Raw genomic sequence first — 8,948 nt, forward strand, 5'->3', positions numbered from 1 at the left:
AGTTTTCGGCCAGGAGATGAAGGTACGTGAACTCAGTGAGAGTTCATTGAGGTCACCTGTAGTCAGGTTACCTGCGATCACAGGTGGAGGACCATGGGAACGTGCAGCTGTAACCGTAACTTACCTGAGGGACATCACCACTGATCGCGTGGCTCATTCATTCTCTGCCTGAACCTCACAATGGGCGGCCATGCTCTACAGAGCTTGCTGTGAGCTTCAGATATAGCAGAGCTGAATCGTTGTGGGACCTTGTGTGGATTACATTGGACCTGTAGGGGTGTTTTGGGGTTAATAAAGGGGTGAAAGAGGGTGTTCTTTTGTATTTTATTCCAAATAAAGGATGTTTTGGTGTTTGTGTTTTACTTTCACTTACAGATTAGTAATGGGGGGCCTCCTAGATGCCTACCATTACTAATCTAAGGCTTAGTGGCAGCTGTTCGCTGACATTAACCCCTTATATTACCTCGATTGCCATCGCACCAGGGCAATCGGGAAGAGCCAGGTAAAGTGCTGAGATTGTCGCATCTAATGGATGTGATAATCCTGGGCAGCTGCAGGCTGCTATTTTTAGGCTGGGGGAGGGCTAATAAGCATGTGTGTACGTAGCCTGAGAATACCAGCCCCTAGCTGTTGGGCTTTAGTATGGCTGGGTATCAAAGTTGGTGGGGACCGCATGCCGCATTTTTTAAAAATTATTTATTTAAATATTTTTTTTAAAAAGCCGCATGCAGTTCCTTGTTATGATCTGGTAACCATGGAAGATTACAAAAAAACTCCCATTGGTGAAAAACACTAAGAGAACAGGAATAGCTGGAACCTGGGCTGACCGCAATCCCCTAACTATCAGACCACATTAGAAGGAGCCTGATTTAGCAAAGGCGAGGTCCAACTAACTTGATACAAAGAAAAGGAAAGGAAACTGATTGTGGTCAGTGCAAAATCCCTATAGAAAAATACCAAACTCCTGATAATAAAAATGGCCCTGTTCCTAAAAACCTAGACGTCTCGTCACAGCCTAAGAAACTAGCTACGCCTCACAGATAGAAATGAGGAAATCTACCTTGCCTCAGAGTAGTCCCCAAAGGAGTAGATAGCCCCCCACATACAAAGATTACGGTGATGTAGGAAAAGACAATACACAGATAGGAAAAAAAGATTTAGCAAAGGCGAGGGCCAACTAACTTGATACAAAGAAAAGGAAAGGAAACTGATTGTGGTCAGTGCAAAATCCCCATAGAAAAATACCAAACTCCTGATAGTAAAAAATGGCCCTGAAGGTTGAACGACCTCACCCCCACTATATCAGGTACTCCTGTAAATAATGGGAGAACAAAATACCAAAAAAATAAAAAATAAATACAGAAGAGCAAATAATCAAGTGAGGCAGGGAAAAAATCCCTTTCCTGCAGGAGAGCTAGCAAAGGGGGAACCCCCATGCTCACAACACAAGAGAAACCAAACTTCACCTGCAAGAAAACAGATAGAAAGCAAAACAAGGAAAAACAACCACCCTAAGGTGTAAACCAGGAAGCAAGGAAAAAACTGAGAACTTATCTGCAGAAGTCTTGCTCAGGGAAACAGGGACGGACAGAATGCCAAGCCAGGAACATAGATTGAGGAATATACAATTATAACCGGCTCCAGCAAGGCAAAAAGTGCTCTCCTATATAGACCAGACTTGTCTGCAATAGGACTTCTCTAATTCCCAATTAACACCGATACCTGGCTCAGATTCAGCTCCACTACCATTCCTGGCCACCAGAGGGAGCTTCAAAACAGCACCCACACAGATTGGATCCTGGAACCTAGAAACACCCTACGTACGATTCACATGAGTGAGGTAACCATCAGCTTCATCTGGGGAAGAAAAAGACCCAAAAAAGAAAAAGGTCTTTTTCTTCCCCTGATGAAGCTGGTGGTTACCTCACTCATGTGAAACATACGTAGGGTGTTTCTAGGTTCCAGGTTCCATTACAGCTGACTGCGGTGCCTGTTTTCCTGATATTAGACTTTGCTGGTACTTGTACCTTATTTTAAGGTCCCTATGCACTATGAGTACTTTAGCTAAACATCCAGTTATTGTTTACCTCCACCTGCAGAGGTACCTTTATATGCACTTTTTATGCACCTTGTGTCCATTTTTTGTACTCTAATGTTTACATGGGCTTTTTGCAATAACCTGTTAATGTGAATTTTTGTTTGGACCAATTATTCTGTCAGTCTAGTATTTTTTCCTGGTTCACTTTTTTCCTCTTTTTTCTAACCATAATGGTTTTTTAATTGCCAAAGTGTCTTTATCTCAATAAAATATTTTTGCAGCACTAGTACTCCTGTTTCTCTTGTTATTTATGTATTTTCAGGATATGCTCTTCGCTCTTCACTTTTACCTGTTTATGTTTAATATATCTTTATTGTTATTATTATATCAAAACAAGGGTGCAAAAGGTACAATTTTCAGCCAACAGTTACAATTCTAATTGATTAGAATTAGGTTAATGAGACAATGAAACATTTATTTTCAACACTTATGACATCCTCCGTATATAAGGAATGCGGTTTCCGGATTCAGGCCGGGATCCAGCTGGTGGTATAATGATCACCGGAAACCTATGTGGACGTCACTTACTGTCCAAAAACCCTCTTACAAATTATCCTTCGTAAACTGCAACATACTGTATGTACTTATCCTAGGCTAACAGAATGGAAGGAAGGGTTCCAGGAACTCCCATTCCAGGATTTTATCTAAGGTAGAATCCGAGAAATAATTAAATAAAAGAGAGAAGACATGAGTCAAAGGGGGAGAATAAAGAAAAGACAGACCAAAAGAGAGAAGATAAGGAGTAGGCAAGAAGGGGAAAAGAGAAGAGGAAGGGGAAAAGAGAAGAGGAAGAAAGGGGGAAAATAGTACCATGATGTCGCACCGCAACCCACCCCAGTCGCGTGACCCAACCATCGCGGGCCCCTCCTAAGCCAGAACGCCTTGAGTTAGCCAGATCTGAAACTGTTGTGACTCTCTAAAGTCAATCCAAGGGTACCAAGTAGTAAACCAAGCCTGAGTTGTGTTGACGCCCTCAACTCCTCTAAGCGTCGTAATGTATCTAGTGCTTCAACCCAATCTACTCTTTTCAACTCATATGATGTTCTCCAGTGCCTGGGAATAATCTGTCTCATTGAGACTATGAAGTAAGACAATAGGTCTATAAGTATTTTGGAAACCGATCCGGTAAACATGGAGAGTAATGCTATTTCTGGTGTAGGAATCACATCCAAGTGTGTAAGATGGTTATATAGGGAGAACATTTCGTCCTAAAGTTTTCTAACCACTCGGCATGACCACCCAACGTGTAACATTGACCCTGGGGATCCCTGACACCTCCAACACTCGTCCACAACCTCTGGAAAGATCCTGTGGAGTTTGTACCACCTAGATAATATTTTATAGTTTAGTTCTTGGATACTGTTATTTTGTGTGTCAAAGTGAATGTTTTGTTCCACATCTTTTCGGGAAAAACACAGCCCAATTCTCTATGCCAATGGTCCACATATTCGGGCAGGCCCCCTCCCCCACCCTGGAGTGACACGATTTTATAAATTGTAGATACTGTATGATGTCTCCTGAGCTATACATAGCCTTTCAAAATGGGTCATTTCCTCATCAGACCTGGACCCCGGAGCCAAAGAATCCACGTAATTTCGGAGCTGGAAATATAGAAACCAGTGCCCCGGTTCCGTCCTTCTGTCTCCAAATAAAGAATTCAGTGATCTGCAGGCTGAGATAGACACAACATCCCTAACACTGGGGATTCCCTTTGTGTATACCGAAATAAAACTGGGGTGGTGTTCGTGTAACCAACAAGGGAGCTGGGGATTACCCACAAGAGGTGTCAGGGAACCCGGACTTTTGGTCAAGGCGTATCTCCTATTGACGGTACGCCATGTACCTATTAATAAATGGAGGAGCGGAGTCATCTCTATGTTTATCAAGTTTTCACCAGAGGATAACCAAAACATTCCTAGTGCGCCAGTTTATTTGTTGCTTCTTTCAAACCCAATTATAGTAATTTTTTTAACCTTTAGCACTATCGATCTTTCCCACTTGAGTCGGGATCCGTGGGACATACAGATGCCTCTAATTACACACTTCAGGGCTTCCCACTTTATTGGATCAGGTGTTGGATCCATCGCATCATCAGCCCTAAAATTTGCAATTGCTGATTGGATCTCCTCTAGACACATGTCGTTATTCAATAGGTTATCATTAAGCCTCCAAGTATATCCCGAACCGCCTCTATATATCATTCCCACCTCTCCATATACTGGCGCATGGTCCGACCACAAAAAGGTATCAAGTGAGCATTTTGGGGTGCTGTCCAGGAGATCGCGAGAAACAAATAAATAGTCTATTCTTGTGTAGCTATTATGTGCTAGTGAGTGGAAGCTATAGTCCCTAACTCTGGGATGCAAGATCCTCCAGAGGTCTACCAGTCTAAGAGACACCAACTCTTTTTTTAGTCTACGTATCGCAGAGTGGGGGACAGTTGACCTACCTGAAGATGAGTCCACAGCTGGGTCCAAGATCATGTTGAAGTCCCCTCCTAATATGATACGAGAACCACCAGCGAATTCTGAGAGTTTCCCAAGTACCTCAATATCAAACGCCACCTGTCCCTGGTTTGGCAAATAAACATTAGCAATAGTATAAATACTGCCCATGAAGTATATCTTAAGAAAGAGATAGCACCCATTGAGCCGAAGCAAGTATTAACTACTTCAGGTTGAAAGGACCGATGGAATGCCACCGAGACCCCGCATGCCTTACGGTTCAGATGGGGGCAATGGAACCCACGTTGGGTAGTTTTTCATTTTACAGCTGGGAACACCGCCTGCTACAAAGTGTGTCTCCTGTAACAGAACAATTTAACATTCTTTTTATGTAAACGGTATGAGAGCTGGCTCCTTTTTTTCTGGCTTATTTAAGCCCTTAGCGTTATACGTGCAGAAGGTTATATGCGACACCATGGAAAAAGGGATATTAGGTGACGAGGTAAAGAAGAAAGGTAGGAAGGATGAAAGAAGAGAATGTGAGTATAGTAGGGGTTAATAAAGAGAAATGCTAACAAGCAGGTTACTTCAGGAAAGATTCCCTATACAACTATATTGACTCTTGTCAAGAACAGCAAAAAGCTGCAACCCTAAGAGAAGTGAGAGAAGCCTCCAGCAACAGGCTGGAAGCCCCCGCCCCCGGGACTAGTACACAAACTATGGGGCATCCATGACGCCTCCCACACAGGCATATAACGGATGAGAAGGCCCGGAACACTCCAATTTGGAAATTTATGTATCACAGAGACTAACAAAGCATTGTTCTGTAACAAAATATTAATCAGGAAATATAAGATTTTGGTGATAAAAGCTCTAGTAGAAGTTGAAACCTAGATTCTGGAAATAATATGAGCACTCTATAAACAAAAGAAAACAGAGGCATTAAGTAATATCTCCCTGATGGAGAAACAAGAAATGAGGACAGCACCAGCGGGCAGGATGCAGAAAAAAGGACCACCGATCCCCTCCTCAACTCCTTCAACTAAACCTGACAACGGCAAGTCATATCAACGGTAGCCAGACTGTGGAGATCCTCTGCTTCTCCTGGTCTGTACTTGACTCCACTGCTCTCTAAGTGGAAGAGGTGCCGTTGTTTTTGGGGTTGGCCAATCTGGTAAATTAATCGTAAGACCTCCCAGGTCCTTGAGAGTCGCCGTTTTACCATTCTTCCTTGCTGACAGCTGAAAAGGGTACTCCCATCTATATGGGATGTCCTTGTCTCGTAGAGCGGAGAGCAATTGTCTCAGAGCTCTGCGCAATTGCAGGGTTCTGCGTGCCAGATCTGGGAGGAGCAGCAGAGACGTCTCTTGGTAGGGAGCCCGCCCCATTGTCCCTGCAGCTCTTGAGGATAGCTTCCTTCTCTTTATAGAAATGAATTCTACAGATTACATCTCTTGGTCGTGCAGGATCAGACGATTTAGGGCCCAGTGCCCTATGAATCCGGTCTATATCAATGTGCTGCTCTGGGTCTCTCTGGAGGAGATTGTTGAAGTACTTTTGTGCCCACTTCTCTAGCTGTGCTGGTTCCACTGATTCCCTTAGCCTCCTGATGCGCAGATTGTTGTGGCGGTGGCGGTTTTCTATATCATCCAAGTGGGTTATAATGTCTCGCAATTGTAAGGAATGATCTGACAACACTTGGTGGAATGTAACTAATTGGGAGAATATTTGATCTTGAGCATTCTCTATGTCAGCCATCCTCTGACCCACTTGCTTCATTTCTGACTGCAGGTTATACATATCCTGTTTATGTGATGTCTTTAGCTCTCCCAGCAGGGAATCCATCTCCCTCCTTGTTGGTATAGCTCTTATATGTTCTTTACAGTCCCAAGGCTCATGCTCTCCTTGTGTTGCATCCAGTGCTGGACTCCCATTCCCACCCCTTGCATGTCGCTGAGGTCGGGGGCCCCCCTCCAGAACTCTGCTGTTCAATAGTGATGTGGGGCTGCTTGTTTGTGTGCTATGCAGCAGCCCCCCCAGAGTTGCCACTGCAGCCGCTGAGCTGGGGTTTTGTCATTCCCTGGCTGTGATTTTGTGTGCCTGCTGTGGCTGTATAATGATCTCCCTGCAGGTCTCTATTTGTCGGCTCAGGGGCGCAGAGGTCAGGGTAGCATCTGCCCAACCAGCATCAGTGTCCAGCTCCTGTGAGACCTACTTGCCGTCCTGTTGCCGCACATGTTTTTCAGCTGGCGCCATCTTGATTTGGGAACTGCTGCTCGGCCGCTCCGTTTGCGAGCTGAAGTAACAGGGGATTCCAGCTTCCTCCACCTCCGCAGCTGCTGCCTCCGGTGTCCGCCCTCTTCTGCGTACCATCGCCTGCCTCTTACTCCTGATTGTCGGTCTCTGGCCGTTGGTATGTCGCCGGGTAAGCGGGAGCTCCGTCTCCCTGCGTCCTATCTCACCATCAGCTAGCTCTAGCCACCACTTTTACCTGTTTAGAGGGGCATATTGTTTGTAATCCATATGGATTTTGTTATTTACATTTTTAGTCTGAGAGCATCATAATGTAGGGACAGAGACCCTGATTCCAGGGATGTGTCATTTATTACTTATTGCGCTGTGTGCTGTAGTTTCAATAGAATCAGTGTTTATCAGCAGGAGATTACTGACTGGAAGTTTGCTGACAATGTACAGTGTACACAGGAAGCTGCCAATCAGTGGTGTGGGCGGGGTTATACACAGCTCAGCATTCTGACCACTACTACATCTACAGCAGAGAACAAAGGGATGCTATTCATACTACACCAAGCAGTCCAGTAAGTGACACATCGTTGAAATCAGACTCTCGGCCCCTATGTAAAGATTACATAGCAAAAACGTACTGACAGTCTTTTCAAGTAACAATCACATTGAAATAAAACTATCCACTACTCCTATTAGAACTTTTTGATCAGATTACAGGAACCTGCATCTTCATTAAATTAGATAAACCCACACCATGTTCCAAATTATTATGCAAATTATATTTTTCTGATTTTCCTAAATGGTCGGTGCAAATGACAGTCAGTCTAATAAAAGTCATCACCCATTAGAGTATACATCAAATTTTATTGAAGAAACCTCCCAATGATAACAGTATAATCTTCAAAATTAAAAAAAACTCAAAATGCACTGTTCCAAACTATTAGGCACAGTAGAGTTTCTAAACATGGTATACGTTTTAAAAAACTGAAAACGCTCATTTGTTGATTTTGCAGCATTAGGAGGTCACAATCACTAAATCCAAAACATTTTAACAAGCCAAGTTACATGTTAACATATGAACCCTTCTTTGATATCACCTTCACAATTCTTGCATCCATGGAACTTGTGAGTTTCTGCTTGAATTTCTTTGCATGATGTCAGAATAGCCTTCCAGAGCTGCTGTTTTGATGTGAACTGCCTCCCACCCTCATAGATCTTTTGCTTGATGATACTCCCAAGGTTCTCTATAGGGTTGAGGTCAGGGGAACATGGTGGCCGCACCACGAGTTTGTCCTTTTATGCCCATAGCAGCCAATGACAGAGGTATTCTTTGCAGGATGATATGGTGCATTGTGATGCATGAAGATGATTTTGCTTCTGAAGGCACGTTTCTGCTTTTTGTATCATTGAATAAAGTTGTCGGTCAGAAACTCTACATACTTAGCAGAGGTCATTTTCACACCTTCAGAAACCCTAAAGGTGCCTACCAGATGTTTCCCCATGATTCCAGCCCAAAACATGACTCCTCCACCTCCTTGCTGACGTCGCAGCCTTGTTAGGACATGGTGGCCATCCACTACTCCATCCATCTGGACCATCCAAGGTTGCTCGACACTCATGAGTAAACAAGACTGTTTGAAAATTAGTCTTCATGTATGTCTTGGCCCACTGCAACCGTTTCTGCTTGTGAGCACTGGTTAGGGGTGGCCGAATAGTAGGTTTATGCACCAAAGCAAGCCTTTGAAGGATCCTACACCTTGAGGTTTGAGGGACTCCAAAGCACCAGCAGCTTCAAATATCTATTTGCTTGTTTGGAATGGCTTTTTAGCAGCTGCTCTCTTAATCTGTTGAACTTGCCTGGCAGAAACCTTCCTCATTCTGCCTTTATCAGCACAAACACGTATGTGCTGTGAATCAGCCACAAATCTCTTCACAATACGATGATCACGCTTAAGTTTTCGTGAAATATCTAATGTTTTCATCCCTTGTCCAAGGCATTGCACTATTTGATGCTTTTCGGCAGCAGAGAGATCCTTTTTCTTTCCCATGTTACTTGAAAACTTTGCGGAACTATGCAGAAATTGAACTATAGCATTTCAGTACTGCTGTAGACCATAACCGACAGTTACGTCAAATTTTTAATTGTCACTATTTAGTGCAAC

Source organism: Anomaloglossus baeobatrachus, chromosome 6, assembly GCF_048569485.1.
Source record: "Anomaloglossus baeobatrachus isolate aAnoBae1 chromosome 6, aAnoBae1.hap1, whole genome shotgun sequence".
Lineage (NCBI taxonomy): Eukaryota > Metazoa > Chordata > Amphibia > Anura > Aromobatidae > Anomaloglossus > Anomaloglossus baeobatrachus.